Source organism: Lutra lutra, chromosome 4 (assembly GCF_902655055.1).
Source record: "Lutra lutra chromosome 4, mLutLut1.2, whole genome shotgun sequence".
NCBI classification, from domain to species: Eukaryota; Metazoa; Chordata; class Mammalia; order Carnivora; family Mustelidae; genus Lutra; species Lutra lutra.
The window spans coordinates 78,756,565-78,768,447 of NC_062281.1; positions in this window are offsets into that span (position 1 = coordinate 78,756,565).

Here is an 11,883-nt window from a genome sequence, read left to right on the forward strand (position 1 = left end):
ATTTAGGGTCTTTTCTGGTTCCATATAAATTTTAGGATTGTTTGTTCCAGTGTTTTGAAAAAATGCTGCTGGTATTTTGATTGGGATGGCATTGAAAGTATAGATTGCTCTGGGCAGCACAGACATATTAACAATGTTTATTCTTCTGATCCATAAGCATGGAATGTTTTTCCATCTTTTTGTGCCTTCTTGAACTTCTTTCATAAGTGTTCTGTAGTTCCTTGAATACAGATCTTTTACCTCTTTAGTTAGGTTTATTCAAAGGTATCTTATAGGTTTTGGTGCTATTGTAAATGGAATCTATTCTCTAATTATCCTTTCTACAGTTTCATTGTTAGTGTATAAGAAAGCAACTGATTTCTGTGCTAGTTCCATCTTTTAAAAAGGGGGGGGCACCTGGGTGGCTCAGTGAGTTAAGCCTCTACCTTCAGCTCAGGTCACGATCTCAGGTTCCTGGGATCAAGCCCAGCATCGGGCTCTCTGCTCAGAAGGGAGCCTGCTTCCTCCTCTCTTTCTGCCTGCCTCTCTACCTACTTGTTATCTCTCTCTCTGTCAAATAAACAAAAAAAAAAAATTTTTTTTTTTAAAGAAGAAGAAGAAGAAGAAGGGGGAACCTGGGTGGCTCAGTTATTAAGCATCTGTCTTTGGCTCAGGTCATGATCCCAGGGTGCTGGGATCAAGCCCCAAATCAGGCTCCCTGCTCAGCAGGAAGCCTGCTTCTCCCTCTCCCACCCCCTCAGCTTGTGTTCTCACTTGCGCTGTGTCTCTCTCTCTGTCAAATAAATAAACAAAATCTTTTAAAAAAGAAGAAGAAGTCTAGCTAAGAGGTATATGAAAAGGTGTTCAATATCACCAATCACCAGGGAAATGTAAATCTAGACCACAGTATTATTTCACACGTGTTAGAATGGCTATTCTCAAAAAGACAAGAGCTAACAAATGTTGCTGAGGATGTGGAGAAAGGGGAAACTCTGTACACTGTTGGTGGGAATTTAAATTGGGACACCACTTATGGAAAACACTACAAAGTTTTCTCAAAAAAATTAAAAATGAAACCACCATATGATCCAGCAATCCTACCTCTGGGGATATAGCCAAAGGAAATAAAATCAGTATCTCAAAGGGATGTCTGTACTCTCATTTCATTGCAATGCACTCACTGCAAAAGCTTTAGTCATGATAACCAAAATACGGGAAGAATCTAAATGTTCATCAGCAATGAATGGATAAAGAGAATGTGGTAGATAGCACATCATAGGCAAAAAAAAGCATGCACATGCTATATATATGTGTGTGTGTGTATACATATACACACACACATACACCACACCACATCTATACATATGTGTGTGTGTGTGTGTGTATACACACACAATGGAATATTATTCAGCATTTACAGAGAAGGAAATCCTATCATTTGTAAAAAGATGGGTGAAGAGGGAAGACATTATGCTAAGTGAAATAAGCCAGACACAGACAGACAAATATTGCATGATCCCACTTATGTGTAAAATCTGAAATAGTCAAATTCATAGAAGCAGAGAGGAGAATGGAGGTTTCCAAGGCTAAAAGGTGGGAGAAATGAGGAGATGTTGCTTATATGGTACAAAGTTAGGTAAGGTGAATAAGATCTGGAGATCTAATGTACAGTGATATGATTATAATTAATAATACTGTACTGTATCCTTGACATTTGCTAAGAAGGTAGATCTTAAGTGTAGTTATCACACATGCACAGAAAAAAGTGAGGTGACAGATATGTTAAGTAGCTTGATTGTGGTAATTATTTCACAACTCATACATCTATGAAAACATCAAGTTGTACATCTTAAATATATACAGTTTTTACTTGTGAACTAATCCTCAATAAAGTTGGGGAGGAAAAGAAAAGAGACTCAACCCTGACTGAGCAGCAGGTCCTTTCCACACATCACCTCACTCAGTCCTTTCCACCAATTACACCCAGCTAGTATTATTAGCCAGTGTTAACATTTGAGGAAATCACAACAGCAAGAAGGAAAGTAGCTAGCCCAGGGGTATACAGCAACTTTTACTAAAAAAAAAAAATCTTTTTAATACAGTTACTTGAATTTAACCCCCGATAACTTAAATATCTTACCTTTGGAAAATGCTGTAAAATACAATATGTGTTGGGGCACCTAGGTGGCTTAGTTGGTTAGGTGTCCTACTCTTGATCCCAGCTGGGGTCTTGATCGCAGGATTGTGAGTTCAGCCCCAAGTTGGGCTCCATGAGTGTGGGGCCCACTTTAAAAAATGCACAGGAACCAGTTGCATTTCTCATATGCTCTTTTTAACCTGTATATTTTCATCAAAAATCAAAATGGAACACTTACTAAGATCAAATTCACTTCCAACTTTTGCAGAAAAATTACAAAACAACTTTCTCTTCTACTTTCAGTGATCTTAAAGGTACTAAATACCCCAAATAATTTGAATAGAGGAAACAATCAACAAGAACTCTCAAAATGGTAAACTTGACTAGGACTGATGGGGACCAACACTTTGAAAATACCTTGATTCTAATGTAAAATGACCAGGAAAAAGGAATAGAGAATTAAAACTCAAGAGAGAGAGCTCTAATCCGTATATCTAGAAAAACACAATACTTAGAAAATTGTCTAGTATACAATCTTCACAAGATCTTAATTATAAACTAAAGTTAAATTAAATTAAAAAAATGATTGTCTGTCATTCTCACTAAACATTTGAAAATAATTCCACCAAGATTTGATATCAGTTTATCTGGTGTTTTAATTATCTGCTATGCATAACAAACACCCCAAAACTTAGTAGCTTAAAATAATAACCACTTACTTGCTCATGATTGCACAGCCTGTGCTGGGCAGGGTGGTTCTTTGCTGGTCTTGCCTAGGCTGTGCCCTGTGGATACATTTGCTAAGCATGTTGTCTAGAGTCTGGGCTCAGCTGGGCCATGGAACAGCTGAACTTCTCCTTTTACACAGTTTGAGGACCACTCCCTTTCCATGTGGCCTCTTTACAGTGTCTCCCCAATAGCCAGACTGGACTTCCATCAGAACTTCCAACAACTTCCAAGATATAAACTATTAGTCCTTCTTCATGCATGGTCCTACAGTCCCAGAACACAACTTCCACTGTTATATGTTGGTCAAAGCAGTCACTTGACCAGCCCAGATTCAAGGTGATGAGAAAGAGAAACCGTTTCTTGATGGGGAGGGACAAGGTTATATTGAACAAGAGCCTCTAGGCTGGGAGATACTGCTACAGTTGTCTTTGGACATGGACCTGCCACATCTGGCATAGGATTTGTGAAGAGCTTGATCAGCTACTGAAATACGCTAAAGGATATTAGGTTCCTGTATAATCCCTCAAAAAAAAAAAAAAAAACACCAAAAGTCTTACATGAAAGATGTCTTTTACCTCAAGGAAATGGAAAAAAAATTCTGCCTCATTATGTAGTTAGAAGATAAAATGAGCAAAGAAGGAACAAATATAAAGGCATTAGTTTATTCAGTGAGCATTTTTTGAATACTTAATGTGATCATCTATTTTTAATTGAAATATAGTTGACACACAATGTTACATTAGTTTCAGGTATAAACATAGTGATTCAACTTCTCAACTTCTCTATACATTATGCCATGCTCACAAGAGCAGCTGCCATCTGTCACCATCTGTCACCATACAACACTATTACAATATCCTTGACTACATTGCCTACACTGTGCCTTTTATCTCCATGATTTATTATTCGTTCCATAAGTGGAAGCTTATATTTTTCACTCCCCTTCACTTATTTTGCCCAACTCCTCACCCCCTGCCTCTGGAAACCATAGTTTGTTCTCTGTTTTTATGGGTCTGTTTCTGCATTTTGTTTTTGTTTGTTTTGCTTTTTAGATTCCACATATAAGTAAAATAATTTGATACTTGCCTTTCTCTGACTTATTTCACTTAGTATAATATCCTCTAGGTCCATCCATGTTGTTACAAATGGTAAGAACTCATCCTTTTTTATGGCTGAGTAATCATTCTTGTGTTTGTGTGTGTGTATAACCACACCTTTTTTATCCATTCATTTATTAATGGACACTTGGGCTGCTTCTGCAATAAACATAGGGGTTATGTATCTTTTCTAGTCAGTCTTCGGGTAAATACCCACTAGTAGAATTACTGGATCATATGGTATTTCTAGTTTTAATTTCTTGAGGAAACTTCCTACTGTTTTTCACAGTGGTTGTACAAATTTATATTCCCACCAATAGTGCACAAGAGTTCTTTTTCTCCACATACTCATCAACACTTGCTATTTCTTGTCTTTTTGATTCTGACCATTCTGACTGGTGTAAGGTGATATCTTAGTGTGTGTGTGTGTGTGTGTGTGTGTGTGTGTGTGTGTGTAAGTAGGCTCCATACCCAACATGAGGCTTGAACTCAAAACTCCCAGATCAAGAGTTATATGCTCTACTGACTGAGCCAGTCAGGCACCCCTCATTGTGGGTTTTTTTTTTTATTTGATTTGATTTGATTTGCATTTCCCTGGAATATATTGGGCATCTATCTTTTCATGTGTCTGTTGGCCATTTGTATGTCTTCTTTGAAAAAAAATGTCTATTTAGGTCTTCTGCCTATTTTTTAATTGGATTATTTGGGTTTTTTGGTGTTGAGTTGTATAAGTTCTTTACATATTTTGAATATTAACTTCTTATCAGATTTATCATTTGCAATATCTTCTCCCATTCAGTAGCTTACCTTTTTGTTTTGTTGATGATTTCCTTCACTGTACAAAAGCTTTTTATTTTGATGTAATCCCAATAGTTTATTTTTGCTTTTGTTTCCCTTGCCTGAAAAAACATATCTAGAAAAATGTTGCTAAGGCTGATGATGTCAAAGAAATTACTGCCTATGTTTTCTTCTAAGATTTTATTGTCTCAGGCCTCACATTTAGGTCTTGGATGTGCTTCTATTATACCACTAAATAAAGTATAACTTTTCAAAGGTAGCTTTAAAGCCCTGACTCCTACTTCTTTTCTAACTATGACAACTGTAATTTTTTTTTAAAGATTTTATTTATTTATTTGAGAGAGAGAGAAAGTATGAGAAGGGGGAGGGTCAGAGGGAGAAGCAGACTCCCTGCCAAGCAGGGAGCCCGATGCGGGACTCGATCCCAGGACTCCAGGATCATGACCCGAGCTGAAGGCAGTCGCTTAACCAACTGAGCCACCCAGGCTCCCGACAACTGTAATTTTTTAAAAAGAAGTGATGAGCACACAGGAATCACAAAAGCAGCTGTCATTTTGGGAAAGACTCTCTCAAGATAATACTCCCCAAAATAGTTGTTAATAGGTTGGGGAAGCCTTAGCTACCTAGATCATCAGAACATATTTTAGAAACATTTAATATATAGAGAGAGAGTATATATAGAGAATATATATATATATAGAATATATATATTATAAACATTTTTATATTTATATTTAGAACATATTTCAGAAACATTTTATATATTTTTTTATTTTCAGTTTTACCAAATCAAGTTTCCTTGGATGAGTATGCTCCTTTACTAAGATTTGAAGCTGTAATTTGGTCTCCAGAACACCCAACATCTTTGTACAATAGGACTGGACAGCATTCCTCAGGCATACATACACCCAAGAATACATAATCCCACCAAACACCCTAATATTTAAAGCCAGTGAAACTCTTAGATGGTGACTTCCAATAATACTCAAGTCTGGGTGGAAAAACACCAAGCTTTTCTCAAATAACTGCACAATTGTCTTGGGTCCAAAATGGAAAATGCTTTCTCTCTCTTCCTGCCTTTGCCTCCCACCAAGGCTACTGCATGGATCTCTGCTGATGCAGACTTTCCCCTCCTTTGGGTGGGATGCTTCCTCACACATTCAGTAAGAGGAAGAGGTAGACAGAAAGTGGAGGCGGCCACTGAGCAGCGGGGCCCCTCCAGGCGGGAGACTCTGTGAGCTGAAGCCAGAAGTCCCTGGAGGGAGGAGTGAGCAGGGGGAAAAGAATGGAGGGGGGCCTGTGAGTCCTGAGCAGATAAGAATCTTGCATTCTCCCTCCTTTTCCTTGTTCCTCAGTGCTGGCCGCTGGGCTCGCCCACCCTGTGCCTTTTAACTGTCAGGGAGCCAATGCCAAGCGCTGGGCCAAGTCATCGTCGATGACATGTGAGTTGTGTGTGTTCCAAATTGGCCTTCCTGCCTTTCTGCAAGAAAAACAAACTTGAGCTGGACCCCAACAAACATGACAGGAAAAATAACAACTCTTGTCGAGGGCTGATACTGAAAACGGCTGGTCTCTCCACCCCCAAGCCTGCCCTTGCTGCTTGAGGGGCGGACAGTAGTGGGTCCCCATCTCTGGCTATGAGGGAGGGGTCGGGAATTCTGAAGCTCAGGAGCCTCCATGGCTAGTGTGTGGAGGCCACCAAGTTGTTCCTTTTGAGGTCGCCTGGGCAGAGCACTATGAGAAGCCCTTTCCAGATCCCACAGGGACATAACAAGGCATAAACACTAGCATTGACCCCTTCTACGGAGAGGTCAGTAAATTGCTCCAGGTAGCACAGCAATTAAATAACAAAACCACATTCATTCTCAACAGTATCAACTCTATATAGTTTCTATTTTTATTTTTGACTACTTTAGAAAAATGAGAATTCAGAATGTATTCTATTGTTGGGCCCTTTCCCTAGATAATATGACACAAGTCATTAATGAAAACTACTGACCATATATACATATGTATATGTATACATATGTATATACATATTATGTATATGTATATGGATTATGGATTGTATATGGATTAGGATTTAGCTAATGGATTCATTCATATGTATATATGTATATATGGTCAGTAGTTTTCATTAATGACTTGTGTGTGTGTGTGTGTATATATACACACACACATATACACACACATATGAAATAGTATTTTATTTTGAATATATATACACATATATATAAAATAATATATATATACATATATGAAATAGTATTATATATATACATATATGTGAAATAGTATTTTTATTTTGAATAATGCTCCTTCATCCAAGTTGTAAGCCCTCCACAGCCAGAATTTGTTCCATTTTTCATTGGTGTTTTCCACATGACTAGACATGGTACACTTACAAAAGTGTTCAATTAAATAGCAAGTTGAACTAAACTGAAAACAACTTTTTCTAAACTCAAACAATAATACTTATATATACCCAAAAGAATTGAAAGCAGGGACTTGATCAGATATTCATATCCCTATGTTCACAGCAGTATTATTCACCATAACCAAAGGTGGAAGCAATCCAAACGTCTGTGGATAGATGAATGGATAAACAAAATGTGCACACACATAATGGAATATTATTCAGCCTTTAAGAGGAAGGAAATTCTGACACAGGCTGCAACATGGCTGAACCTTGAGGACTTTGTGCTAAGTGAAAGATTTTTTATTTTGGACTACCTTTGTAAAAATGTGGATGGAGCTAGAGTAAGTAAAATAAGTCGATCAGAGAAAGACAATACCTACCATATGATTTCATTCACGTGGAATTTAAGAAAGAAAACAAGTGAACATATGGGAAGAAGTAAAAGAAAAAAAGGAAAGAGGGAAACAAACCATAAGAGACTCTTAATGATAAAGAACAAACTGAGGGTTGGCGGAGGGACATGGATGGCAGATGGGCTAGAAGGGTGATGGGTATTAAGGAGGGCACTGGTTTGCTGAGCACTGGGGAATGTATGGAAGTGATGAATCACTGAATTCTACTCCTGAAACCAATATTGACTATATGTTAATTAACTAGAATTTAAATAAAATTTTGAAGAAAAAAATTAAAATAAAAAATAAGAATTTCTACTTATCAAAAGACACCAACCAGTGAAAGAAAATATAAGCCAGAGAGTAGAAGAAGATTCTTACCACATATATAAACAATAGAATGTAAGAATTCCAAATCAGTAAGAAAAATAAAGATAACTTGATAGGAAAATAGGCAAGGTATGCCATAGGCACTTATGAATCAGATGGCCAATTAGATGAAAATGTACTCAATCTCAAAGTAATTAAGGAAGTATAAATTAAAATGATAATGGTTTAAATTAAAAACACTGACAGTATCAATTTTTTGTTCAAGATATAGACAATGGGAATATTCAAATACTATTGGTGGGAGTGTAAATTGGCACAACATTTTAGAGAACAACTTAGCAGTCTGTCACAGTGGTTCTCAAATGTTTTGCTCTTGGGACCCCTTTACACTGTTAAGAATTTTTAACAACTCAAAAGAATATTTTTTATGTGGTGCATTAGTTCACTAGAGCTGCTGTAACAAAATACCACAGACTGGTGGGCTTAAACAACAGAAATTTGTTTTCTCACAGTTCTGGAGGCTGGAAGTCCAAGATCAAGGTGTCAGCAGGGTTGGTTTCTTTGACACTTGACTTGCAGATGATCACCTGTCACTGTGTCCTCACATGTGTTTCCTTTTTTCACATGTGCCCCTGGTGGCTTGGGTCTAAATTTCTTCTGAGAAGGACACCAGTCATGTTGGATTAGGATTTAGTCTAATGGATTCATTTTATCTTCATCACCTCTTTAAAGGTTCTGTCTCCAAATACAGTCAGATCCTGATATAGTGGGTGTTAGGCCTTCAGCATAATCATTTTGAGGGGACACGATTCAGCCCATAACATGTGGGTTAGACCAATTCCTATTTGCCATATTAGAAATTAAAACAGAGATGTTTCTAAGTATTTATTAATTAGGGATCTCTTCTAAGCTCGTGTGGCTGTTGTCAACATTCAGTTTCTTGTGGGGCTACAGGACACAGCTTCAGTTTTACTGGCTGTTGGTCAGAGGCCATTTTCAGCTCCTGGAAGATGCCTACAATTCCTAGCCTTGTGGGGTTCCCCAACATGGTTGCTTATTCTGCATGGGAATAACACTAGGGGAGAGATATTGCAGCAAGACAGCACTACAGTCTTGGGCATTCAATGTAATCGTGTATATAGTCATGTAATCTGGTATATAATCATGTGCATTCCTTCACCTTGCCACATTCTGTTGGTTAAAGCAAGCCATGGGTCCTGCCCACACTTGAGATGAGGGATTATACAAGGGCTTGAATACCAGGAGAGGAAGATCTCGGGGGCCACCTTCAGCATCTGTCCTCCACATATAACAGGAAACTGTTTTGGTGTTTGTCTTTGAAGATTTATTTGACAGAGACAGGGAGAAAAGGAATACAAGCAGGGGGAGTGGGAGAGGGAGAAGTAGGGTTCCTGCTGAGCAGGGAATCTGATGTGGGACTCGCATCCCTGGGATCACAACCTGAGCTGAAGGCAGATGCTTAACGACTGACCCACCCAAGTACCTCAACAGCAAGCTGTTTTGATTGAAGTTAATGAAGAAAAATCCAACCATGGACATGCAGTTAAACAAGATTATTTTCTTAGTTCTTTCTGATAATTGGGGTATTCTTCTTTGATACTATACCACAACTCAGAAAGTGGTAGTTCCTTAAAGGTTATTAATGTTAACCTTCAAAATAAAACTGTCAGTTATTTTACCAGCAAAAATGGGTTTATTCAGGAATAGCAGGGAAGTAGATGTCAGGACAAGCAAGCTATGACAAAAACCACAAGCAAGTCCAGAAAATAAAGGAGGGGAAAGCTCTTTTACAGAGTAAAAGTGGGAGGGGGGATGATTATAAACAAAAAGTCCACTGTAAACTGGGAGTTGGAATTGTAGCTTCTGGTTGGCTGGGTCCTGGCAGTCTCTCATTGCTGGGCTATTGGTAGAGGAGGAGAGATTCTTCTTTCTCTTGCCTGTGTGGGGTGGGTGGGAGCAAACCATAGGCTTCTTCCTTTTGGGAAGGTAGGGGAGTCTCTTCTTGTTGGGGTCTGCAATGGACTATGTGTGGTAGGGGATGATATCTCCCCCTTCTGGCTTCCCAGTTCTATTCTAAATGAAGTTTCCTTTATTCAGTTTTACAGTTGCAATGTGGAATCTGAAATCATATCAATGAAAACATTTGTACTGTTACATTAAAATCCACTCCTCTGGTTTGCACTTTGATGAATTGTTTAACTGTACATGATTGTGTAATACCATACGTTGGTCATTAGAAAATATTTGGCTGATTTAATACAGATCTTCCAAATATTAACACATCCTATGTTGTGTTATAAAAAATCACATTTGTTATAATCATTGCAGGATCTCACCTAAGTAAAGTCTTTAATCACTGGAAACTGACTAAACTCATAGTGATGGACACAAGTTTCCAAAATTTTAACAAACTCTTCTCCAAAAGAACCACCATACTTTGGTATACAGCTTTCTGTATAATGCTCATTTCATCACACAGAATGTTAAAAAGATATGTACTCAAGGATTGAGATTTTTAAAATTTTTTTAAAGATATTTTTTATTTATTTGACATAGAGAGAGAGAGGTCACAAGTAGTCAGAGAGGCAGGCAGAGAGAGAGGAGGAAGCAGGTTTCCCACCGAGCAGAGAGCCCAATGCGGGGCTCAATCCCAGGACCCTGGGATCATGACTTGAGCCGAAGGCAGAGGCCTCAACCCACTGAGCCACCCAGGCACACCCAAAGATTGAGATTTAATCAAATTTATAGTTTTTACTGCTTCCTCACAGACCTTTTTTTTTTTTTAATTTGAGAGAGAGAGAGAGAGAACACATGAGCAGGAATGGGGGACAGAGGGAGAGGGAGAAGCAGGCTCCCTACTCAGCAGTGAGACCCACACAGGGTTCAATCCCAGGACCCTAAGAACATGACCCCAGCTAAAGGCAGACACTTAACCAACTGAGCCACCTAGGTGTCCCCTCACAGACATTCTTAAGTGAAACTGACTTTTTTTTTTCTGCTAGCGTATAGCAGTAAAGTGGTGGACAGTGACTGCCACTAAAATTTGGTGTTATTGCCTTGAGCCAGGCAAGTAACTAGTACTTTTACCAAACATGACTTTTGTAACATTAGTGCAAATGTCATCATCATGAAAAACAGCAAATGGTATTATTATGAAAATAGTTTTTAAATCACAGACTTCCTGAAAGTGCTTCAGGGGCCCCCAGGATCTATGGGCCACTCTTTGAGAACCACCAATCAACCCAATTTGAGCAAAACCTTTGACCCACCTAGTATATTCCTAGGTATTCACTCAGCAAATACACCTTGATACAAGAAAGGTGCATCAAAAAATATGCAAAATGTTTATAGAAGTACCATTCACAATAGTCAAAACTGGAAATAATTTAAATGTAAATTTAATAGCATAGATAAATAAACTGTAGAATATCTATACAAAGGAATACTGTAAAACAATGAAAATGAATCAGTGTTCCAGGGCTATATACAAAAATGTGGATAAATTAAAAAGCATAATATTGAGAGAAAAAAATTCAGTCACACAAGAATAGGTAATGTGTGATTCCATGAACATAAAGTTTTCAAAATAACAAAATTAACCTAAAAGGCAATGCAAACATAAAAATGAAATTTCAAAATCATAGTAGAATATACAGGAGAAAAAAAAAATAAAAGAAGAATATATAGGAGAATTCTTTTGGCCCTTGAGATTGTTACAGATTTCTTAACACACAAAAAAGCTAACTTTATGAGGAAATATTAATAAATTTAACTATATTACAATTCAAATTTTTATCAAACTGTATCTTAGAATAAAAAGATACATGCACCAGAAAGAATTAATATCAGTAGTACATTAATAATTCCTACCAGTGAAAAAAACAGATATAACCTGATAGATAAATAGGCAAGAGACAGAAATGGGTACTTCACAGAAGAGAAAATATATTTGACGAATAAACATACAAAAAGATGCTCACT